Below are 26,756 nucleotides of genomic sequence, written 5' to 3' on the forward strand. Positions count from 1 at the left end.
GAGTTTGGGAAACAATATAACCGCTCTCCTCAGACCATTATAACTGAGATCTATTGTGAGTCTTTTGTGGAACTATTATGGATCTTATGGCTCAGTAGGTTAGTTGCTAGCAGGGAGGGCAGTGAGTTAAAGATTCCACACTATTCCACAAGAATAGTTCTGAATATATGTTACCATCATTTAGCAGGCACTTTTAAATGACCTATTGTGATGATTGTATTCCAGTGAGCATCAGTTCATCTCTGTCTCTGTAATGTAGCCCAGAGCCCTATGTGTAGTCAGTGGTACAGATAGGTGGGGGTGTTTTTGTTGTGTGTGTGTGACTTTTTGTGCATCTGTGTGTGTGTTTGCATTGGCACCTGCACTGTCTGTTTATACAGGTGACTGCCGGGTGACAGTGAGGGGCTTTTTAGAAGGGTAATGGGATGCATCGGCAGGAGTTTGAGTAAATATCAACGCGTGGGTGTGAATATTCACTGAGGGCATACAGTTAACAGAAACACACACACACACACAGGGGGCTCTGGTTTCAATCTCGCATCTGCCACCATACTGTATGAGTACGGAGAGGGCCTGTCATGCCAAATGATGTTCCCCGGCCAAATAGTGTCCCCCTCTATGTCACAATGGGATTCAAAAAACTATTAGGGTCCGTTGCTATATCAAACGGTGTGATGACCTAATGATTAGAATTTGGAGATCATTACAGCCTAAATTATGTTCTTTTCATCATCGCTATGCAAACGAGGCTGATTTCCGTGACAATTTCGCTGTTTAAACACGTTTTCTTTTGAAAATATAATTATTACTAATAAAATGAACTACTTTTGTGTGCATTGTTAACATTAAATCCATGTCTTAAACGTTGCTATGTTTCAGAAATGGGGGAAAAAACGTGTAATCTGCTTGACAAGTTACTTAGCTTACAGATCACGAAGTCAGCTGATTTCCACTCCATTCATATGAAAATCCATTTGATTCATACACTGGCTTGTCTGGCTGTCATGTTTTATTTGAACATGCCCTTCCCTTATCTACACTGAAATAATACCATTTCAGTAGTCCTCTTATGTTTTATTTGAACATGCCCTTCCCTTATCTATACTGAAATAATACCATTTCAGTAGTACTCTTATGTTTTATTTTAACATGCCCTTCCCTTATCTACACTGAAATAATACCATTTCAGTAGTCCTCTTATGTTTTATTTTAACATGCCCTTCCCTTATTTACACGGAAATAATACAATTTCAGTAGTCCTCTTATGTTTAAAAAAATATATATTTTGCTTAGCTCATTAGCACAACCTTATGGTTGAATATATATGTGTGTGTGTGTGTGTGTGTGTGTGTGTGTGTGTGTGTGTGTGTGTGTGTGTGTGTGTGTGTGTGTGTGTGTGTGTGTGTGTGTGTGTGTGTGTGTGTGTGTGTGTGTGTGTGTGTGTGTGTGTGTGTGTGTGTGTGTGTGTGTGTGTGTGTGGGAAAGATGTGTATATATAATGTAGGTCCTTGGATACAATGAATAATGTGGAACAAATAAATACCATCAAAGGATACCTTACAACTTACAATAATGAACACGCTGTGAAAACCAACCCGGCAATATTTAAGATTTTTAATACATAAACGTTGATATTTTTTGGTACAGTCATTTAATATATTTTCTGGGGGGTTTTGTACACTCACATGGCAATCAGACTACAATACTGAGTTCTGGTGTGTGGAATATTGAGGAGGTGGTTGCTGTGGGGATAGGAGGTTGTTCTCAACAGACAGCCAGTTGGGAAGGTGGACTTGAAGAGGGTGACTGCGAAATCCAGGCACTGCTGTTCTCTTTGTTCTGAGTGTTTTGCAGTGCTAGTGTCTTTAGTTAATCAGTGTATCTCACACATTATGTGCCCAGTATGAGCAAGAACATTGCTTAGTAGATAACTTCAACATGGCAATAACAGTAGCTGATGCAACGAAAAGTTGGAGGATGGTTGGTAATGGAGGCCATCAGGTGGATCCACGTCTGGGTGTTGGACAGAATCCATAGGTCGTGGAGAACAGGAGCAGAGTTAAAGGGAACAGGGTCGGAGACAGAGACGTAAACAAGCAAAGACACAGGTTACACTTTTCTGTGAGAATTTGATGGATTAGTGCAGTGTTATAATATGGGAGACATGTACTTGTCAACACTTTTGGAAGGCATAGCCTTCCTCAAGCTGGTCCCCTTCTGACTCAGAGCACAGATAATTAGACTGATCTGAACTCACTGGTTCTGGTGGATGGGATACCTCCTGGGGACCATCGACTGTTGACAGTGGAACACTTTGGCGCTTCAAAATGGAACACTTACACAGAGAGCGGTGCAGGCCAATGCCAAATGTAGCTGGATTTATTTAGTCTTGATCTGGGAAATTGTGCTGCTGATAACGCAATGGGTATTGCTCATTCAAATCACAGGAAAGGTAAATTCATTTGAAGAGGTACATTTTTATAAGCTCAGCATTTTAGGCCTCCCGAGTGGTGTGTTGGTCAATTTCTTCAACAGATGATCAGGTCTATATAATTATTAAACGTGTGTGTATATATATATATATTAGTAGTAGAAAGGAAACACAGACTCTTTGTTTAAGTATTACAATTCTCCTTTAGTAAATAAATTGTAGGCAGAAGTTGGTACAGAGTATAGTATATGATAGGTCTCCCCAGCTTCTGCATGGTGTCTAAGACATCTGGCCACTTGTATAGCTCAAAAGCATGCTCGACCGAAATCCGACACTTCACCACAGACACAGGGTCACAACAAGGTGACAATCACAACAGGCGAGTCTTTAAGCATCTTCTGACAGGTGTGAATTCCACAAGGCCTGCGGTGGCTTTGCATTCTCAGAAAACCAGTCGTCTTCTCAGCCAGCCACGGTGGGACCCAGACAGGAAGAGTATGAGCGTAGGCGGTTTCCGCCTTCTGACAGTGTCTGCAGGGCACATCACTCAAAACAGGTTAACACACACGTCTCATAAGGATACTTCACAGTTTGTTAATAAGTTATTAACCCATTAGAAGGTATGGGGTCTACACCTAACACCTTCAAGTGCAGCAGTCTACGGCACTGCAGCTCAGTGCTTGAGGCGTCACTACAGACCCTGGTTTGATCCCGGGCTGTATCACAACCGGCCGTGATCGAGAGTCCCAGAGGGCGGCGCACAATTGGCCCAGCGTCATCCGGGTTAGGTTAGGGTAGGGTTTGGCCGGGGTAGGCCTTCATCTAAATAAGAATTTGTTCTTGTCTGACTTGCCTAGTTAAAATAACTACAATTTCTTGCTTTCTCGAATGTCAACCAAAGCCTAACATACTTTGTCTATTGGGCTTTACTGAAGTGTAGGGCGTCAGTGCTGTCAGTGGTTGACCGTGCAGCTGCTCCAACTGGAGAAGATTGTTGGCTTCCACCGAGGTAACCCTAGAAAGACAAAGAGAAAAATCAGTGTTAGGGAAACTAAAACCAGCTTCAATTTATTTTGTGTGCAAATGCAAATAGTTATTATCTGAGATTTTTATATTCACCTTAAGGGATGGTGACCACAACTAGAAGTGAAAGAGCAGCGAGGTTTCCCAGGTCTCGACTTCCTTTTGTCCTTTTTCCAAACCAAGTCATTCGCCCGGATGTCTTAGCACTTGGTCCCCTTCTTGATTCTGCTCCGGTAGATCACCTTCTGTTTATACTGTGCCTTGTCCATGTTCAGTCTCACCTTGATTGATAACAGGAATAAATGCAATTATATTTCATATTACAAAATACATTTCTTACATATCTCTTGGAGGGCCAGAAAATAAATTAACAGCGGACAATCATTTTTACCTGCTCAAAAACCTCCCCATCCTTCTCACTCCGTGTCTGAAGGTGGGTCTGGTTGGTCCATTCACCAAACCTGGAGGGGGTAGGAGAGCCATATCTATTGACAATATAAGATATTGAAATATGTCTGATTATGTGCCATGGAAAAACAAAAACAAATTGTAAAAAATAAATAAAACAAACCATTGGTGACACAATATAACCTATAACATCCGTATCTTGTTCCAGCGGTCATGACCTCAGTCACTCAAGATGACCTCGGGAGAACAGTGGGTGTGGCCTCGCCAGTCTCGTCCTTGATGGGTATCCTACAAAACTAAAATCTATTTTGGGTTCCAAGCACCATTTATAATGGATTACAGAATGGAATTTAGGGTTAACCACATTCTCTTCATTTACTGACCTTAATGGCTATTTCCTCCACCCACTTGGTAAAGTGATCAGTCACCGTCAGACACCCGCTGTTGCCATTGCTGGATTTCGTGGAGAGTCTGAGGTCCACCCCTGACATTTAAAGTGTTAGAGAGAAGATCATTGTATTCTTACCCGTATCTGTGTCATACAGTATGCAAACTGTCATATTTGCAAGGATACTGACACACACACATTCTGTAATATTGAACTCTGCTGTGGTCAAATAAAGCAACCATTAAAAAACAACTTATTAGGGCAAAATTTGAATTGGGACACTTACCGATCATGTGAAACAACTTTGATGGTGTCACATGTGCTCCCTCTCCGGGCCTCGAGGTCACCAGGCTGCTCATTATGGCGCACACCTGTCACCATCGTTGTGCGCACCTGCGCATCATCAGACTCACCTCCCTGATTACCTTCCCTATATATGTCACTCTCTTTGATTCGCGGCCCCAGGTGTTTCTGTTTCATGTCTGTGTGCTGTTAGCGTTTCTTGTTTTGTATTATGTTTATTTCATTGAAACACTCAATCCCATGAACTTGCTTCCCGACTCTCAGCGCACGTCGTTACAGATGGGCTTCACCTCCGGCGCCACAATCTTGCCCTCTCACGTTTCTGGCAGGCCAGACAGGTTACTGACCTTTAAGCAGAAAGTAACCCATGTAAACATTGTGTGCTCTCTGATATGACATTCATTGAAATCATAATCATTTCTGATGTAATAGAATGTGATTGATAAACAAAAAGTTATTTGCCCAGCTGTCCACCTCCTTGACAATTCCCAGTCAGAAGAAGCGTAGGTTGATTTTGGTATTCATGCGCTTTTACTCCGAAATGACCAGCATGCATCTGAGTCAGCACAGTCTCTTTCTCCTCCTTAGTAAAAATCACCCTCCTGTGTAGCTGGCCATCTATCCCCGGAGGTACATATGATTGCCTAACAAGTTGGAAGAGTTGTTGAAATACTCAAGTCTAAGTACATTTCCACTGCTGTCTTTCTCTCTCCCTCTCTCACTTTCATCTTTTCTTTCTAAACCCCCCCCCCTACCCCCACCCGTCTCTGTGTCAGTCTAGCGAAGAAACCTAGTTAATGGGAATTTGGAATTACCATAATTGCTTACGCCTATCCATTTGATTGATCAGGTTTAACTTATAGCTAGAAACCTCAATATGACAGACATATAACTATATCAGTGGAGGCTGCTGAGAGGAGGATGGCTCATAATAATGGCTGGAATGGAGCAAATGGAATATACCATGTGTTTGATACCATTCCATGTACTCCCATTCCAAACATTATTATGAGCCATCCTCCCCTCAGCAGCCAGCACTGAACTATGTATAGCTAGCATCATGGTCTAATGTTGTTATGGTCTAATGGTCTAATGTTGTTATGGTCTAATGGTCTAATGTTGTTATGGTCTAATGGTCTAATGTTGTTATGGTCTAATGTTGTTATGATCTAATGGTCTAATGTTGTTATGGTCTAATGGTCTAATGGTGTTATGGTCTAATGTTGTTATGGTCTAATGTTGTTATGGTCTAATGTTGTTATGGTCTAATGTTGTTATGATCTAATGTTGTTATGGTCTAATGGTCTAATGTTGTTATGATCTAATGTTGTTATGGTCTAATGTTGTTATGGTCTAATGGTCTAATGTTGTTATGGTCTAATGTTGTTATGGTCTAATGGTCTAATGCTGTTATGATCTAATGGTCTAATGTTGTTATGATCTAATGTTGTTACGATCTAATGTTGTTATGATCTAATTGTCTAATGTTGTTATGGTCTAATGGTCTAATGTTGTTATGGTCTAATGTTGTTATGATCTAATGGTCTAATGTTGTTATGGTCTAATGTTGTTATGGTCTAATGTTATGGTCTAATGTTGTTATGGTCTAATGTTGTTATGGTCTAATGTTGTTATGGTCTAATGTTGTTATGGTCTAATGTTGTTATGGTCTAATGTTGTTATGGTCTAATGTTGTTATGGTCTAATGGTCTAATGTTGTTATGATCTAATGTTGTTATGGTCTAATGTTGTTATGGTCTAATGGTCTAATGTTGTTATGGTCTAATGTTGTTATGGTCTAATGGTCTAATGTTGTTATGGTCTAATGTTGTTATGGTCTAATGTTGTTATGGTCTAATGTTGTTATGGTCTAATGGTCTAATGTTGTTATGATCTAATGTTGTTATGGTCTAATGTTGTTATGGTCTAATGGTCTAATGTTGTTATGGTCTAATGTTGTTATGGTCTAATGGTCTAATGTTGTTATGGTCTAATGTTGTTATGGTCTAATGCTGTTATGATCTAATGGTCTAATGCTGTTATGATCTAATGTTGTTACGATCTAATTGTCTAATGTTGTTATGGTCTAATGGTCTAATGTTGTTATGGTCTAATGTTGTTATGATCTAATGGTCTAATGTTGTTATGATCTAATGTTGTTATGATCTAATGGTCTAATGCTGTTATGGTCTAATGGTCTAATGTTGTTATGGTCTAATGTTGTTATGGTCTAATGGTCTAATGTTGTTATCGTAGAATGTATGCACACATGACTGTAAGTCGCTTTGGATAAAAGCGTCTGCTAAATGGCATATATTATTATTATTATTATGTAGATGACTAACTAGCTAGATGGAAATTGTTGTTGAAAATGGTTGTGCATAGCTAAATCCGTCCAGTTATCTTATAGAACTGAACTGTTACCCTGAATTGTGAATTTCTCTGAATGTTGCGCCTCTTGTCGAGATCAGTGGTGCCTTCATAGTACTTCACCTGGTTGGAAACGTTAACGCTATAAGTACAGAAGCTAGCAACGTCAATCTAAAAACAGCTTCAATTATTTATTCATAGCTTAAATGATTTATTCATATTTAATAATAGTTTCTCATATAAAGACATATATACGGTTAAGAACGTGTGTTCTCTTTCCAGTCTTTTCAGTCCTCTGAAGCAGCAGGTAGTCAGCAGGTTGTCACCGTCAAAAACACCATCTTTGGAGAGCAATTCTGAGGTAATAATTTTGCGTGGACTGAGCGGGCCCTTACGAGCTGAAATAGAACTAGAACTGCCCGCGTCCTCCTGGCTTCCTTCGCGACCGCTACGAGGTAAAATAGAGCCAAGCAACCAGCATAGCAACGGACGCTTTGGTTCATTATGTAATCTGGTCAGAATGTTTCAAGTTCTAGCAACAGATGCTAGAACTCACCTACACTATATGGCTGGGGCCACTATTTGGCTTGACAGGGCCCCTTGACAAAGCAGCCATAAAGTGGACCCTGTCAAAACATGGCATTGTGTCTGAAAAGTTTCTTTGACACACGCTGCTTGTGACATCAAGCAAAGCAGATGTTATTGTTGTTTTCATTTTCTTCGTCCAATAAACTCCAGACACCGACAAACAAGCCTTGTCACCAGCAGTGGCAAGTCTTCTTGTCAGTCGGCAGCATTTCTTTAATGGGGTTGCTAGGGGGGCCTTTTCTTCAAGACAGTTCACACCTACTCTCTCAGCCAATTTAGAAAATGCCTCAAACTCCTGAGGAGCCAATTAAAAGAGGGCGCTTATTATTATGGGTTGTGTTGGTTGGTGACAATTGTTTTGGGATGTTTTGGAAGCGGTGAGGCTTGAGGCTGTGTGTGTGTGTGTGTGTGTGTGTGTGTGTGTGTGTGTGTGTGTGTGTGTGTGTGTGTGTGTGTGTGTGTGTGTGTGTGTGTGTGTGTGTGTGTGTGTGTGTGTGTGTGTGTGTGTGTGTGTGTGTGTGTGTGTGTGTGTGTGTGTGTCAAGAGAGGACATGGCGATTTAGAACACCAGGCTCACTTCGTTATGGTTCTCTGACATCTTGGATTCACCTGTGGAAGATGCATCATGGTTTGTGGCAGGTTCATTTAAAGGTGCAAGACCAGTTGTCTTCTTCATGGTTGTGAGTGCACATTTGGACATTGTAAATGATGTATTTACAATGTTGCCCGGGAACTTGACGTGCATGTCTGCGTGTAAATGTGCATTCGTTCAGTATGTCTTTAATGTACTGTAGAACATGAATGTCCTTTAAGTAACAACACATACACAGATTAAGTATCATGAGTAACTGTCATTCATTCACTAAATGCATGCATAAACATCTCCATATCCCTTTAAGTAACATCACAACGGCATTAAATATAGGCTTTCTGAGACACTCAAATCTCAGTGATAGTTTCCCCTCATCCCCTTTAATTCACTACAGGCCATAATCTCCGCTATAGTCTTGTATAGAGATTTACTAAAGCCTGATATATCCTCAGACGTTTACCAGGAAGTAGACCTAAATCTTTCACAACATCATAATAGCCATAGGCAGTTGGAGTTAGTTATCGATAGACTGATCTAAGGTCAGTTGTGCATTTGATCACTAATTTGTTCAGATTAGGATGTGGAAAGGGTGATATTAGATCTGTGCATAAGGGCCAATTAAACACGGAGCCGATAATAGCAATGTAGTTGTGTATTTGTTAATGGGAGGGCTTCGAGGGTTGAGTTGCTAAGATGACACAATGTGTGAACTGGATTAAGGATTCACATTATCTCACGTTATGTCTTTTTGGGGATTTCTATACCCATGATTTTCTATGTTATTCAGCTATTTTAACGACGAGATCTTATGCAGGACGTACAGCCATTAGCCTATAACTCAACTGAAAATGGTAAAGACAAAGATCCTGTGGAAGTGAGTGTTAGGGTTGGCCGGAGCAAGCACTTGCACAAAGAGCTCACAGAGCAGGTCACAGCTGATGTTTAGAGTGGCCAACTGAACAGAGCTTTGTTTATTCATATCAGCTGAGTGCTAACTGTTATTCAAATACTCGTTGCTGAAATGTTAAATATGGCAGCGAGTTGGAGTGATGAAAGCTAATGGGATAGAGTTCTTTCTGTAGTATTACTGTCATCTGGCCAACAGATGTGGAACTACTGGAAGGGAAGTGTCGTTTTTCCTGTGGGTTTGCTGCCCATGCACATAGTTGCAGGGGTGAGAGGCTTTGGCGAGCCCACATAGTGTGCAGGAGCATTGGTTTAATGAGCTATGGATTTTAAATGTGGCTTATGGTAGCATTCAATGAACTATACGGTGAAACACTGAGCATCATTTTGTTTTTTCATAGGATATAAATTGTTATGGACCATGTGTGTGTGTGTGTGTGTGTGTGTGTGTGTGTGTGTGTGTGTGTGTGTGTGTGTGTGTGTGTGTGTGTGTGTGTGTGTGTGTGTGTGTGTGTGTGTGTGTGTGTGTGTGTGTGTGTGTGTGTGTGTGTGTGTGTGTGTGTGTGTGTGTGTGTGTGTGTGTGTGTGTGTGTGTGCTGTAATGTTATACTTGTATACACATTTGGTACACTGGCACGCACCAACTCTTTTAATACAATACTTTATTATGAGACTTGCTCCAATGTTCAGACATGGTATGCATACCTACCCACTCACAAATATTCACAATATCGCATGATACACAATGTCCCTCTTGTGAGTAGTGGTTACATCTGAAAACGTTCTCTGAGAATTAGAGATTTTCCAAAAGTCACAAAACCACCCATAGGGACACCATAATGCGCACACACACACACACACACACACACACACACACACACACACACACACACACACACACACACACACACACACACACACACACACACACACACACACACACACACACACACACACACACACACACACACACACACACACACAAACACTTAGCCAGCGCCCGTAGACATCTGTAATCCGTTTGATCCAATTAGCACATTCCATCAACAGCCATAGAGGGGAGGAGGAGGAGGAGGGAGGGGGTGGGGTGTTGTGGGGGCAACAACCACCTTGAGCAGTCGCTCCCGGCAACACAGAGGCACCCACGCCCACTCTGCCTCAGCGGTAGGTCTTCAATTAGTTCTGGCTGGCTGCTCTCTTGTTCTGTTTCTCTCACTCTCTCTCTCTCTCTCTCTCTCTCTCTCTCTCTCTCTCTCTCTCTCTCTCTCTCTCTCTCTCTCTCTCTGCCTCGCTCCCTCTCCACTCTCCCTCGTTCTCTCTCTTTCCTCCTATCCCTTCTTCTCTATCACACCTCTTCCTCTTCATCTCCATTTCTCTGCACTCTTCCACCCCTCTCTCAATATTCTCTCATTTCCTTACACTCGCTCTTATCTTTATCTTCCCTCTTTCTTCTCATGACATATTTGTTCATCCTCTCTTCGCATCTTTTCAAATCCGTGTTTTTTCTTCCTCTCTCCTCTATTGGACTGCGGTGTATGAGAGCTATGGAGAGACAGGTGGCAACAAAAGAGCTATGAGACCTCGCTTTGTTCATCCCCTTATCACAATTTGCCCCGCAAATGGGGTTAATTGCTCAATCCTGATTGACGTCTTGTTCAAGCCCTTACTGTTGGAATGCATCCACCTTTAAGTCTGCTCCAATGGAAGAAAAACAGGTATGCTAATAGGAGAAATGGGTGGGCTGTGAGTGCCTGCCTGTCTGTCTGTCTCGGTGTCTATGTCAATGTCTGTGTGATATTGACATAAAATATTTGCAGGTGACTATGGGGTGTGTGAACCACGGGGGGCACCTGAGATGGACGCTCTTTACACGGCTTTAACATAACTTTTAAAATTCCCCCTTTGCGCGCCTCAGAGAAGAAAAAAAAAACATCCCTTTCCCTCCTTTTGAACACAACACTTCAAAGGCTGATAAAAGAAATCCTTTCAAAGTGTATCCACAATCTATGTTGAGCTAAATGTAAACGTTTGATTCTAAACGTGTCAGACTCAGCCGTGTCTGGCTTTTACCTCACTTTGATCACAGTCTCGTTTCCCAGTAAGACACCATGGCATTGCTCTGTACTTTAGATGGTATATCGTACAACCCATGATGTTGTTTTCTTCCTATCAGCTACTGTGCCGTTTCTTAGAAAAGGGTTGCAAATTCAGGAATAGGAGGCCCAAGGTGTACACTCAAACACTTTACAGCCACAAATAGTTATTTATTTTCAATCCCTCTGCCACATACACTCCCGTAATCTGCCTCACAAAAAAATCAAGAGTAACCTCTCCATTCCATTGTGTCTCTGTTCTCCCGGCCATTGTTTGTTATCAGGCAATAAGACATTCTGATTACCCAGCTGACGATAAAATTTTAAAAAATCACAGTGAAAGCGCATCTCATCATCTCTGTCTCATCGCTACAGTATCTCCTGCGACTTCCCAAAATGGTAACACACAGACAGACAAGCCCGTGGTAAACAGAGGGGTCCCTAGATGAACCCCTGTGGCATATCGTTGCTACATTGTGTATGAACAACAGGCTTTATTGATGTTGATATATATAGGCATTTATTTTTAGTCTTCGACCCTTTAGAACTGGGGCAGAGAATATGAGGACTGACTCGTCATGAAGCCTGTATATTGGTGAAACAGAACAACAGCCTATGTGTGACATGCTGACCACACCGCTCGCGTCACATCTGCGTCTGCGTGGCCATGGCGCTGAAAAATAAATAGGTTCTATTTGTGAGGCTCAATTCACTGCAAGTCTGCCCTCTCCCATCTCATTGGTGTTTAGGAGCATATACCCACATGGGTGATTGAAAGATGAACTGACGTCTACACGCCAGTCGGATGTAGTAATGCACCGTAGAGTTGGTTGCCAACCGCCATATAAAGTCCAAAGAAGTTAAAAAGAAGCCTGAGGAAGGAGGAGAGATGTCGAGAAAGGAATTCAGTTTACCGTTTTATCTGTGGATTAATTGTTGGAGTAGAAGACCTTGTGCATTTCAGGTAAAATAACAACCCAATGTTTATATCCCAGTACAAATTAGCTAGCAACAGAAAGCTAGCTAGCTAAATTGCCAAAAATGTTTAATGCTTTTTGACCTGCCCCCAAATTTAATATAATTGGTTCAGAGTTTGTTTTGATATTTCAACCTGCGTGTCCTGATCGTGTCTGGTGTGGGAGTACAGAATCAACATGCGCGTGAAGGCGCACGCAGGCGCTTGTCCGGTTTGGTCAGCATGTGAGTTGAAAAGCAAAAAATGTATGTCGACAACATTTTTGCTCAAGCCCAACCACTTGAATAACCCACCCACCATCGTTTCAACCTCAAGACGACGCCTAAAAGCTCTGTAGGTTCATGGGAGGGTAAACCCGTGCCCTTTCTGCTCTCCGCCTTTACTATGATTGTAATCCCCTCATTGACCCTAGCTGAGCACGACATCTGTTAAGATGAGGTTATAGTAGAAGTGCTCTGTGCAACAGGGGGGGGGGGCTTTGACGTGTGTGTCCGTGTCCTTCCAGTATGGCTGGTGGCGGGCGTATCGATCATTCCACCCGGTGTGCAGTGATGACTTTGATTTCTTATTACACCCTGTTAAGCAGAGGTCCCTCACCACCTGTTACCAAGGGCAACAAGCAAATGGCTTCAAGAGGGACTGAGATGCATCATCTCCATTGGACACACACACACGGACACACACACACACATTCTCTCCCCTTTGAGTCCCATCCACAAAATATCAGCGGTATTGTATCATTAGAACTGTCTAGTGTAAAGTTGTAACATTCCTCCCATGATAAAATGCTCTCTGCCATAGTTTTGTGAGTCATTGGGATTGTTTATAGTTATTCCGCAAGGATTTTCATCACTCTTCAGTCGGAACTAATGTCTTCTGTGACAGACTGGAAATGGCCTGATTGGTTGGGCGACAGGAAGAAGTGAATAATTGAATTTCTTAACAGGAAGTGAGGTCACACCCATTGATCACAAGTGACGGTTCCGACCTAACTGTCAGGCAGATGGATGAGAAATGACAGAAAAGATGACAAGAGACCGAACAGGCAGAAAGAGGAAAAAAGAGGGGAATAAAATAGTGAAAGAATGAAAGAATAGACAGAACACTGGTGAACAAGTGAGAGAGAGTGGGGGAAGTCAGGAGGCCTAATACAAACAGAAGGATTGGCGAGGAGGGCGTGCTTGAGAAAAAGGGATGGACATTTAGAGGGGAGTTGAGTGGAAAGGAAAAGAGAGGAGGAAGGAAGTGGAGGTTCATTAAGTCGGAGAAGGAGTGGAGTCAATGAATCATGGCCTGACGAGGATGAGCCTCATTACGACCCAGTGTTGCTACGGGGACGGATTGAGAAAGGGGAATCTGTTAAGGCAGGCTGGGATACTCGTTAGAACTCATTTATCATTGGTCACGTAATCATGTCTGCTAGCGTTCAGGCCCAATCTCCTTGAGGAGACATTTTTGTTCTTGAGGGACACATTGAGAGAAGTGTACTTGTGGTTTAAGTCCGATTGAAGAGAAGATGGGCTCGAAGATTAATGAGAAAATGGGCACCTCGGAACTAGGAACTCAAACTAGCGGGAAAGATAGGTGCTCATACACCCAGACAGGTCACTTCTGAACATTGGACTAATCCAGAGTACATTTTCTGGAGCACCCATTCGTCTTTGCACTCACTTTAGTGGAAGTCTGACAGACGCCATTAAAAATTTCTCTAAGGGCTCACTTGACGAAATCTTCTCCATCTTGTAGCCTTTAAAAAAAATTATTATTCTGATGGTATACACAGCATCGAGCCCTATCATATCAAACTTGAAATGCGTTAATTAAATGGAGATGAACAAAACAGATGAACAAAGACACTGTCATTACAAACGTTGCTATTGTATTTTGTACTGATAGCTGATGAAAAATCTTGTATGGCTCAGTTCAGTCAGCTGGAGTGTTTCCAGGATCTACGCAAAGAGATGCTGTCTGTGTTGGGCTACGCCATCTCTTTGTGCTGATATGATTTGGCTTAAAAACCCAAGATCAGATGAACCCTCTCTGAACTCTCTGTAGTGACTTTGCAGCAAAGTATTAAACACGCACACACCTACACACACACCTGTCACTGCATCAGCCAATTGTAAACCCATTCTAGGATTGCAGCCTCCTCAGAACTTTATTGTATGTAGATTGTCTTTGTCTTTCTATTTGCCCTCTTTCAGTTGAACTATTTTTCAACTTCTCTGTCTCGTCTTATTTGTTCCAGTCTTTCTTGCTCCCCCCCCCCTTCCTCGCATCTCTCTTTAAGTCAAGGGTTCTTAAACTGTTTCAGCCTAGGACCTAAATTAGAAATGTTGCGTTTTCCTGGGAGCCAAGGAAAATATGCAACTATACGTAAATGTCGGTACATTTCATTGCCCTTATGCCTAAAACAAATACAATCTAGAGAAAAACAAATAATAATGAAACTACATATTCATATAAATATATATTCATGTTTATTTTCCGCATTAAAAACACTCATACATATCTGTCTAGGTTGGAACTGTGACTGTTAAACTACAATACATCTTTTTCATTCTGAACTGGAGTAAACTGATTGATCACATCACACAGATGTAGACCAGAAAACACACACAAACACAATCCTAATGAGAGGTGTGTGTCTGGTTGAAGTTTTCAACAAACATGTCTATTCTTGACTCTGTTTTTGACAGTGTAACACTGAGGTCATGCTCAGCCTTGAAGCTGTTTCTGTACTGTGTTTTTTAAGTATGTCAGAGTTGAGAACCCTGACTCGCAGTATGTGGTGCCAAACTGGACCAGAACATATAACGTTTCTGCTGTCAGGCAGGAGACCGCTTCCTGCTGTAGATGAGCAACCCAGGACTGTGTGAGTGCGTTTGCCTCAAAAAGCATCTTGCTTCAATCAGTTGAATCCAGTTCAGAATATAAATTAGTACTTGTATTTTAACAGCAACAGTTCCCACCTAGACTAGTTTTCAACAATCATTTTTATAGTGAGATGTACAGTAGGCCTGATCATTTTTCATCTTCATCTATACTGTTAATAAGGGTTGCACATCAGTAACTAGCTAGCTTGCTTTGGTGAATGTTAGCTATTAGCTGTGTACAAGACCAGGGGATTGTTTGAAGAGAAACTCACATCTACTACTATGAGAGTTAGTTAGTACTCCCTTATTTCTGCTTATCATCACCTGTTATAAAATGACAACAATGCCTTGCTAGCTGACTTACTTTTCCACTGTGGAAGCACTGTTTCCTGAAGCATTCTGCCCTTTTCTGAAAGAACTCCCTGGGTTTACCATCATGCTGTGGATGTTCGGTCAGGACATGTCATTTTATTAATTTGTTTGCTTTGAGAGAATCATTACTAACATTCCCCACTTCCCCACACAAAACACTTTGTGGGTGCTCCTGTGTTAATTCTCAAAGTTTGTATGAAAGAGAGAGAAACTCATCCCCGTGTTTGTGTTTCATGACAATTGAGCTCAGTCAGAACTTGTGGCTAGCATGAGTCCATTTGATGACAGCGGTGAGTGATGGCGAGTGGGAATGTCAAGTCAGTGGCTGACAGCGCATCATCTGCTGCTGAACGACAGCGCTGCATCGTGTGTCGCGGAGTGATCTTCAAGAACACTGCGGAAAAAAAGATCCGGTGAATTGCAAAGTACACGGGCCATTTCCCTCTCGCGCAGCTGCCAAACTGAGCAGAGACCGCTGCTAAACAGAGTGCAGATGCCCCTGGCCAAATCAATTCCAGTAATTCATGAAATATTATACATTTACTCTGACACGTCGCAACCCACCATTAACAGGTCCAAGTGGTTCGTGACCCATACTTTAAGAAAGGCTGCTTTAAGTCCATTGCTTAATCTTTTCTTATTTCCATTTTCTTTACCTCTGCATCAACCCATTTGCTGCCTGCTCTTATTCTCTGCCTCTCTCCCGCTCTTCCTTTATTTATTGGTCTTTGTCTCAGCTCATGGAACAATCCAGATAGATTCACTCTAGGCATGTTGTCCGTGAGAGGTGGATGTCACAGGCACACCCTTTTACACAATCCCGCTCTCAGATTGGTGACCTATTGTAGAGGATTTTCTACTGCCTTGCCTAGAGTGAAACAGCAGGAAAAATCTCTCCATGACCCAAACGTTCCGTCTATGAGGACAGGCAGAATGTCTTTGGTTTGGCTGGAGATATGACCAAGCGAGCTGCATTGATCTCTGTCTTAGCATGCCATTATTTTTCTCCCAAAGTCAAACCGCTCTCAATAAATCTCCAAAATACATCAGTGGAGTAATTCATTGGGCAAACACATTAAGCCATTGAAAGCACAGCTCTGGACAACTGCCCGGCGATAGCCAAACAACCAATTCGTCCAGTAATCAAACAACAAGACGGATACTGTAGACAACTTGTTTAAGCATGCATCAAACACTCAATTAAGATTTGACATGCTGTACTAAAAACCCATTGGCAGTGTAAAAAGATCATAAAGAGAACGCCATTATCGTTGGACAAGTGATATAAACAAAGGCACTTCTGAAATGAAAGGGCACCGGAACGAAGAAAGAGTGTGTACTTTGGGTGAAAGACTGATTGATAAAGAAATGGTAGATCAACAGAAAGGCAACAACTAGGTTCGGTGTGGAAAAAAAATGGTATTACAAATCCTGACTCAGAGGAAGTCGAGCTGACGGACCGATTTTGAGAATGGGAAAGGCAGCAAAGGGTGACTTGGGCAAAACGCCCAAACAATGGCAGGTCAAATCAGGATAAAACCTTCCAAAACATTGTTCTGTTGGAGAAAGCACAAGATAAAAAGCCAGTGACAGGATAATACAGCTGGACGCCGGATCATAACAATGGGGCCATTACAGGCCTGAGGGCTTAGAGCCTTTGGATTCGTCTCTTATTCTGCTTCCTATTGGCCTGGTGGTCTCTCTGGGTTGCCGTTGCTAGCAGGTTGCTACGGTAGCAGGTTTTCTCTGGACTCACCTCAGTGGTCATGTTTCCCTCTGGTAAAGTTAGATTAGAGAGCCTCAGCCAGTCTCCTGTGGGTCTTCGTTGTGTGTTTAACTCTTGAGCTCACGCTCGTTAGTCAAGTTCAATTATAATTGGACCAAGACTTCCTTTAAAAAATCTGATTAGTAAAGGTTATTCAACAAAAAAGTTCCCTTCCAGTAAAAAGTTAGTATGTCAAATCCAGGAAATAGGCTACTTTTAACATGGATTGTTTTTTGTTTAAGAGGGTCATCTAATAGCTCAGTAAGCAATTATGTTATTCTAGTGATAAAGAACTATCTTTTTTGGAATTAAAATAGCTAAATTTGCTGACAACCAGATTGTGGCATCGTTTTATGATACAGATCTATTTACTTGAATGTCGTCAGTCAAACCTAATGCCACTGACCGCCATTCCCTACTAATAGTGGACCATGTTGAGGTCACCATTGAGGTTTTGACTGTCATCCACTCTTGGCTAGGGCTGTGCGATATGGCTAAAATATCATGTCACGGTATTCACCCCAAAAATGACTGTATTTTATGTTTTTAAAAGTACAAATTCTAAATTTGCTTTCTGAGTAGTCTGTGACCATACAGTGACAACACATACATTCTAAGTGATTTCAATGGGTCTTTGTCCATTCTGATTGTTTTATACTGTTCAATTCAACTTCAACCAAAAGTAATTTTCAGCCTTTTCTGCACTCACTTGAGATCATTTCCACACTGCCAGGTACGGCTGCACAGTATTGGCAAACAATCTAGGCCTTATTTTTAATCGAATGGTGCAATTTCAATTTGACTTGCGATTTAGAGAAAAACACTTTGGTGAACCATGGAGTCATGGAAATTTAACTATTATTTTAATTATATAGTTATAATATAATAGTGGGCACTTGAATACTGTGTTTGACATGACAACAAAGGAAAATGCCAGGGAGGAGTTATTGTGTCAGGGTAGGAACCAAAGTGTTGTCTGTCCTAGAGGACCTTAGAATCTTTGACTACATTGAATGTTCTCTCTTAGCTACTTCATGTAGCTTACATAGTCATGCTTCATGTACAGTATTCCTCTTTTTTATTTTGAAAATGCTGTTGCACAAACAACATGCTGATTTATGTCTACACCATCACTGGTATTATGAGTCTGTGTAGCAAATTACGTTTGCTCTGACATGTATTAGCTAGTTAGCCAGTAGACTAGCAATTAGCATTAGTGGATAACAAGATTTAGGCCCAACTTGCTAAGAAAAGACAAACCAGCTGTTTTCAGATGTAAGAAACACAAACTAACAGTGTAATTATAGAACGCTAGTGAATTTATATTAAGAAGCAAAGTGAAAACAGCATCGTTGTCATCAACGTTGTTGCATGTGCTTGCACTGACCATGCAGACTGAACACAAGTGTCTAGTGGTAGAGGAACAACAAATGCGCTCCTTGAGTGACAGGGGGCGGGGCTAGGTCTGTTGAAAGCGGCATGGCGAGAGAGAGAGAGCGGAGGGAGATGACTCAAGTAGCGAAGTACAGTATAAAAATGTACATTAAACATGGTGCATCACATTTAATAAACCAAACATTCAAATATCGTTATTGAAGGTAAAAACCCAAACCAATCCGTGCATCAATACTGGTATATCGTAAAATACAGTATACCGCCCAGCCCTACTCTTGGCCTCCATTGCACCTCAAACAGATGGATTTGTTCATGTCTCCCGGTTATCTGTTTATCAGGATGTTTATATGCTACATTAGCAGGCCCTCTCACTCCCACTCTGTCTCCTTAACCACAATCGCAAACCCTGGATTGGACAGTCAGAGGGGTGAAGCGAAAACAAGATGGGGCCGTTTTGTTGTGTGTTTATAAAAGTCAACATTTCTGATTAAATGTTGTTCTTGTTATCACAGGACTTTGCTGAGGACCACTCTGCGGGGGTCCACCCCCACCTCCCTCTCTTCTTCCTGAACCATTGTGAACTTCGACGAGAGTGACTGATTGGACACTGCATCTGCCAGTCTCAGCTGATTCTAGACTGTGAGTATCAACTAGTTTCTCTCCTATTGCAGGACATGGTTAGATTTCACTTTGAGCACTTCTGTTCTCAGCCTAGCAATTTTGATTTCATAATGCACTTTATTCGATCAGCAAAGTCCCAAAGCCAAAGTATTGTAATCACTCTATAGCAATGTCGATCACAACTGTGATGTAGTTACTGGCACAATATCTAAAGTGATAGTACTTGTATAAGCTCTGGACACACACTTCAACGTCAGCTCTACTACTCCATTACCCTCAACCTTCGTTAAGTCCGTTTGAGTGACTAGACGGCCTTGGTTAGCTAACAGGCTGTGGAGAGGTTCTTTTTGTGGACAGACGGGTCTCTTCGCGGCTCTTGTCCTCCTATCAGCCATGTTGGCAGAACCCCTTGTGTGGATTTGAATGAGACTGCTGCACTTATAGGTGTGCCGAGGTCAGCTTTGTACGGGGAAGGTCGCCGAGAGTAAAGGTGAAAATAGACACGGTAACACTCAACAGAGTCATGGGTAGACCCTTCAGCCCAGGTGTGGAGAAAGTGTTGACGAGTTGTCAGCCATTGTGCCATAGCAATTCATTTTAGTCAGTATTTGGATAGAATGTTGGCCCACCGAAATTTTCAGCTGTGCTGACGCTAAATCAGGCCACTGGAAAAGCACGTGAGATTATTCTCAAATGTAATTGCAGGGGTAGCCTAACAACCAGTTAAGTGGTTAACATAGGGTCAGTCTTAAATAGTGATGCACCGATATGGCATTTTTGGCCGATGCCGATATCCGATATTTTCCTTGCCAAAAAACCTGATACCGATAACTGATATTTAACATTTTAGCGGCCTTTTAAGCTTCTAGTACAGTTAAATAATTAACACACACACACACGGACGCAGCTGTCTAAAGCACTGCATCTCAGTGCAAGGGGCGACACTACAGTCCCTGGTTAGAATCCAGGCTTTACCACATCCGGCCGTGATTGGGAGTCCCATAGGACGGCGTGCAATTGGCCCAGCGTCGTCCGGGTTGTAAATAAGTTAAATAAAGGTTACACACACACACACACACACACACACACACTGACCAAAAGGTTATTTTATTGGCATTTACATTTGTCCCCATTACCAGTAAAACATAATCCAAACCTATTTCTTTCACTTACTTGCTGTGCTGTGTTGTTCATTTGTTCAGTCATTTAATTCTCAACCAGGATTTCTATGAAACGCCGTTTGGGTCTTTGCATGTCAAAAAAGATACACGTCAAATAACACTATTTGTCATGTCAATAAGCTTGTTGACCAATCAGGACCTGAATATGACTGCACGTCACATAATAATTGAACGTTAAACTAGACATCGGGCCGATACCGATGTTGGCATTTTTATCTAATATCAGCCAATTCCGATATGTTCACCGATATATCGTGCATCCCTAGTTTTAAATCATTTGATAAATGGGGCATACCTTAAGCCAAAAGGGAGGACATTGAAATTAAACTGACCCTGTGTAGAATGTCCACTTTGTACGTTCTGAATATTGTATTTGTTTGATTATGGGGTTTACACCTGTCCTCTACAAGGTTTTCAATCAGCTAAACCCTCGTCTTGTGACGAATGGATACTTTTGTAACTATGAATGTTTTCTTGCACCACTGCCCCAGACACAGTTGGCTACCGGACATTTTAAAAACAGCAACAACAAAAAAATTAAACGTGTATTATCTAGCTAGCTCGTAATTAACAATATATTACAATATTGTAGAAGTGTTAAATAGCTAGCGTTAGCTCATTAATTTGTAAAGAAGAACATGGTTAACTTAGCTAACGTTAACGTTGTTAGTTATGTTGGCTATAATGTCGTTACACGTTAGCTAGCTAACGTAGCTACTGTACATAACTTACCAGTCATATAGTCCCTCTGCAACACCTTCTACTCCAGCTGGTTCACATGAATGGTTTCTCAGCTCCCTTCTTAGCTGCCGACTTAATGTCGGACCACTATTTTTTACGGCAGAGTCACTGTCCCTTTCCATACCCCCGACGTCAAAGACAGATTCTGCCATCCTCTCTTTTTGGTCACTGCAGTGACCCGGCAGTTTTCAAATGTCCCCAACAGCAATCTTTTTCCTGGTTGCTATTTCCTCCACCATCTCTTCAAGCTCTTGTTTGCTGAAGTTTATATTGCGCTTTCCTTGGTAATCCATTTTTGTTTTTGATATAGATAGACTGATGGCAAAAAAATCTAATCTTGAGACATAAAGCAGATAAATAAATGTAATAAAATGTAAATATCAACACTTTATTATAGTGGGCCAAATCCTATCATCTCTGTCAAAAATACTTATTTATTGGTTTCAAGCATGTCATTAATGCCAATGCCACATAAGAAGATATTTCCAAAGTTCTTAGGAAAGATATTTATTAAGTTCCTAAGAAAACAATGAATTCCTAAGAACATTTTGAGGAATTGCACTTACTATCTTATGAACTACTTATTTTTTTTCCTTAATCATGTTTTGTGAATCCGGCCCGTGGTAAGCAGAGCTAACGCAAAATAGCAATGAGAAAAAGAGGAGGATGACTTAGTGGAAAAGGCTGAAGGAGAAGAAGAACGAGACTATACAATAGTATAGCAATAAAGGAGAAGAGAGCAGTCACGTTTTGGCTTCCGATGCAGGTGGCAAGATGACATCTCTGGTGATAACAGGCACTTGGCTCTCACACTCTAGCACCTGGAGCACTCCCATTATGCACTTCTACGTTGGCACAGAACAGCACTGGAGGTCAAAGTATCGATTCCCCAACAGCCGGCTGTCCAGGGAGAGAGTAACCACAGAAACCCAGTTCTGGGTTGTCCTCATCACGGGGCATGACACAACCTTTTTCTCAAAGTGACGCAGAAGGGGGACTGAGGCTCTCAACCACACTAACACACACACCATGCATACATACACACAGAAATGCATACATCCCCTCGCTCTGACACAAACACACGCTGACACACACCAATCACTTGAAATCTTGCTAAAGTCTGACAGGGCTAGTTGTTAGGTGGCATCTCCACCAGGGAGCAGAGCCCAGAAAGAAAAGCACTTCTGTGATTCAAAGCCCTCTTGCTCGGTAATCACTCCCATGTCTCACTGTTGCCTTCAGCTCCCCCCAATTATCGCTGCGTCAGCCGGTCCAGCCGAGTGTTAGGGACACTAAAGACGGGTCTATTTTTAGAACAAATGGGGCCACAGCTTCTGTCCCTATCTGCTCACAGACACACGCTGACAAACTGTGAAAGGAGACTGATGAATGCGGAAAGTTATAGGAAAATGGAGCAATCTATGGGCTCACACGAACACACACTTGCTATACACAAAGAGATACACACACGCTTTCTCACAAACGGTAAGGCTCAGAGACGTGCACTTTCAGGAAGGTTGCAGAATCAGTCGGGTGTCGGTCGTTTCAAGAGAATGAGGACGGTCAATCCTTTCTACCTATCTATGATAGCTCTACTATCACAGACAGTGTTTTATGGACTCGTGGTTAGAGGCTTGGCTGAGTACAGAAAGACAATGTCATCCTTTGTTGACAGAGTTAATATGCCCTAGATGAGACTGGTACAGTAGCTGGCAGCTCTGAGGAGGATCAATGTGTTTGGAACTGTCCTGGGATCAGAAGCCAGGGTTGTAAAACATAACATTGCATGACATGCGTGGTGTTATAGGCTGTTCTGAGTACAAAGGCATCAAACGAAGTGGACCAGAGCAGCAGGCTCTAGGTCAAAATGAGAGGGGAGAAAGCAAAGTGACATGGGGAGAAGAGAGAAAAACAACAGAAGTACAGGCAAAAAGACTGGCGATTTGAGTGCAAGAGACATTGAGGAATGATCCGAATTTGAAAGAAGGATGATTGAAGAGAGAGAAGCAGAAGAAATAGCATTGAGAGAGAGAGAGAGAGAGAGAGAGAGAGAGAGAGAGAGAGAGAGAGAGAGAGAGAGAGAGAGAGAGAGAGAGAGAGAGAGAGAGAGAGAGAGAGAGGGGGGAGGTAGAAAAATGTCAGAGAATCCGAAAGTGGAAAAAAAAGAGGATGGGGGGGGACCTGCTTTTCATCTCTCCCTGATGAGTGAGGGGCTATTTTTAAAACCCTTCATCTGTCTAATCATTCCTCGGAGTTCTGGCGCTCATCATTCGCCTCGTGTCTTTAGCGACCATCACTCGTTGTTCGCCATCCTCGTTTCCATTGAGTTTCTCTCTCTTTCAAACAGTTTACTGACAGTCTCTTGCCCTCCCCTTTTTTATGTTTTCTCTCTGACAAGCGAAGAGGGGAACGACTGATGCGATGCAAAACGAGGTCCCCCGTTTATTTCCAAAATGAAATTATTTCTCTCTTCCCCAAACAAAGTTCATAAAATAATCATGAAATGATATCTGAATCATAGTGACTTGGTCGTTTCTTGGGCCCTGCTCTCGCACTCTGTTCTTACATTTGCATGAAAGACACTTTAGAGTCTTTAGTGCGCCAAGGACATGGACGTTGATTAAGGAAGCTCCCCGCATCTCTCTGATTCAGAGGGGTTGGGTTAAATGCGGAAGACACATTTTGGTTGAATGCATTCCGTTGTGTAACTGACTAGGTATGTCATGTTTTGTCATTTATTATCATGTCTTGTCCCTGTGCTTCCCATTCTATTCGTTTCCCTCTGCTGGTCTTATTAGGTTCTTTCCCTCTTTCTAGCCCTCTCTCTCCCCCTCCCTCTCTCACTCTCTCGCTCTCTCTTCTCTCTATCGTTCCGTTCCTGCTCCCAGCTGTTCCTATTCCCCTAATCATCATTTAGTCTTCCCACACCTGTTCCCGATCCTTTTCCCTGATTAGAGTCCCTATTTCTCTCCTTGTTTCCCGTACCTGCCCTGTCGGATCCTCATTTATAATTCACCGTGCTGTGTCTATGTTTTGCCCTGTCGTGTCGTGTTTCCCTCAGATGCTGCGTGGTGAGCAGGTGTCTGAGTCTGCTAGGTACAAGTGCCTTCCCGAGGCAACCTGCAGTTCTCGATCAAGTCTCCAGTCTGTTCTAGTCTTTACGTGTAGTATTATGCTTTTTGTTTTGTAAAGTTTATTCTGGATTAAATACTCTGTTTTCGCCAAGTCGCTTTTGGGTCCTCATTCACCAGCATGACAGAAGGATCCGACCGAGGAATGGACCCAGCGACTACAGACGCTCGTAACACTGCCGTCGAGATCCAAGGAGCCATGCTCGGCAGACACGAGCAGGAATTGTCTGCTGCTCGCCATGCCGTGGAGAACCTGGCCGCTCAGGTTTCCGACCTCTCTGGACAGTTCCAGAGTCTTCGTCTCGTGCCACCTGTTACTTCCTGGCCTGCCGAGCCTCCAGAACCTAGGGTTAATAACCCACCTTGCTACTCCGGGCAGCCCACTGAGTGCCGCTCCTTTCTCACCCAGTGTGAGATTGTGTTCTCTCTCCAACCCAACACATACTCTAGAGAGAGAGCTCGGGTTGCTTACGTCATTTCACTCCTTACTGGCCGGGCCCGAGAGTGGGGCACAGCTATCTGGGAGGCAAGGGCTGATTGTTCTAACAATTACCAGAACTTTAAAGAGGAGATGATTCGGGTTTTTGACCGTTCAGTTTTTGGTGGGGAGTCTTCTAGGGTCCTGGCTTCCCTATGCCAAGGTGATCGATCCATAACGGATTACTCTATAGAGTTTCGTACTCTTGCTGCCTCTAGTGACTGGAACGAGCCGGCGCTGCTCGCTCGTTTTCTGGAGGGACTCCACACAGTGGTCAAAGATGAGATTCTCTCTCGGGAGGTTCCTTCCAGTGTGGACTCTTTGATTGCTCTCGCCATCCGCATAGAACGACGGGTAGATCTTCGTCACCAGGCTCGTGGAAGAGAGCTCGCATCAACGGTGTTTCCCTGCTCCGCATCGCAACCATCTCCCTCCTCTGGCTCTGAGACTGAGCCCATGCAGCTGGGAGGGATTCGCATCTCGACTAAGGAGAGGGAACGGAGGATCACCAACCGCCTGTGCCTCTATTGCGGATTTGATGGACATTTTGTTAATTCATGTCCAGTAAGAGGCCAGAGCCCATCAGTAAGCGGAGGGCTACTGGTGAGCGCTACTACTCAGGTCTCTTCATCTAGATCTTGTACTACTATGTCGGTCCATCTACGCTGGACCGGTTCGGGTGCTACATGCAGTGCCTTGATTGACTCTGGGGCTGAGGGTTGTTTCATGGACGAAGCATGGGTTCGGAAACATAACATTCCTTTCAGACAGTTAGACAAGCCTACGCCCATGTTTGCCTTAGATGGTAGTCATCTTCCCAGTATCAAATTTGAGACACTACCTTTAACTCTCACAGTATCTGGTAACCACAGTGAGACTATTTCTTTTTTGATTTTTCGTTCACCTTTCACACCTGTTGTTTTGGGTCATCCCTGGCTAGTATGTCATAATCCTTCTATTAATTGGTCTTGTAATTCTATCCTATCCTGGAACGTATCTTGTCATGTGAAGTGCTTAATGTCTGCCATCCCTCCCATTTCTTCTGTCCCCACTTCTCAGGAGGAACCTGGCGATTTGACAGGAGTGCCGGAGGAATATCATGATCTGCGCACGGTCTTCAGTCGGTCCCGAGCCAACTCCCTTCCTCCTCACCGGTCGTATGATTGTAGTATTGATCTCCTTCCGGGGACCACTCCCCCTCGGGGTAGACTATACTCTCTGTCGGCTCCCGAACGTAAGGCTCTCGAGGATTATTTATCTGTGTCTCTTGACGCCGGTACCATAGTGCCTTCTTCCTCTCCGGCCGGGGCGGGGTTCTTTTTTGTTAAGAAGAAGGACGGTACTCTGCGCCCCTGCGTGGATTATCGAGGGCTGAATGACATAACGGTTAAGAATCGTTATCCGCTTCCCCTTATGTCATCAGCCTTCGAGATTCTGCAGGGAGCCAGGTGCTTTACTAAGTTGGACCTTCGTAACGCTTACCATCTCGTGCGCATCAGAGAGGGGGACGAGTGGAAAACGGCGTTTAACACTCCGTTAGGGCATTTTGAGTACCGGGTTCTGCCGTTTGGTCTCGCCAATGCGCCAGCTGTTTTTCAGGCATTAGTTAATGATGTTCTGAGAGACATGCTGAACATCTTTGTTTTTGTCTATCTTGACGATATCCTGATTTTTTCACCGTCACTCGAGATTCATGTTCAGCACGTTCGACGTGTTCTACAGCGCCTTTTAGAGAATTGTCTCTACGTAAAGGCTGAGAAGTGTTCTTTTCATGTCTCCTCCGTTACTTTTCTCGGTTCCGTTATTTCCGCTGAAGGCATTCAGATGGATTCCGCTAAGGTCCAAGCTGTCAGTGATTGGCCCGTTCCAAGGTCACGTGTCGAGTTGCAGCGCTTTTTAGGTTTCGCTAATTTCTATCGGCGTTTCATTCGTAATTTCGGTCAAGTTGCTGCCCCTCTCACAGCTCTTACTTCTGTCAAGACGTGTTTTAAGTGGTCCGGTTCCGCCCAGGGAGCTTTTGATCTTCTAAAAGAACGTTTTACGTCCGCTCCTATCCTCGTTACTCCTGACGTCACTAGACAATTCATTGTCGAGGTTGACGCTTCAGAGGTAGGCGTG

The 26,756-nt window shown here is 42.9% G+C and overlaps 1 protein-coding gene across 1 annotated transcript in view; it reads left to right on the forward strand.

The window, feature by feature from the left end:
• The window catches only part of LOC124043495 (semaphorin-6D-like), a 151,949-nt gene that overhangs the window by 67,837 nt on the left and 57,356 nt on the right, over nucleotides 1-26,756 (forward strand). The window contains 1 exon segment of the mRNA XM_046362151.1: nucleotides 18,999-19,125. The gene's annotated coding sequence lies outside the window, so the exon portion shown is untranslated.

Source organism: Oncorhynchus gorbuscha, linkage group LG09 (genome assembly GCF_021184085.1).
Source record: "Oncorhynchus gorbuscha isolate QuinsamMale2020 ecotype Even-year linkage group LG09, OgorEven_v1.0, whole genome shotgun sequence".
Lineage (NCBI taxonomy): Eukaryota > Metazoa > Chordata > Actinopteri > Salmoniformes > Salmonidae > Oncorhynchus > Oncorhynchus gorbuscha.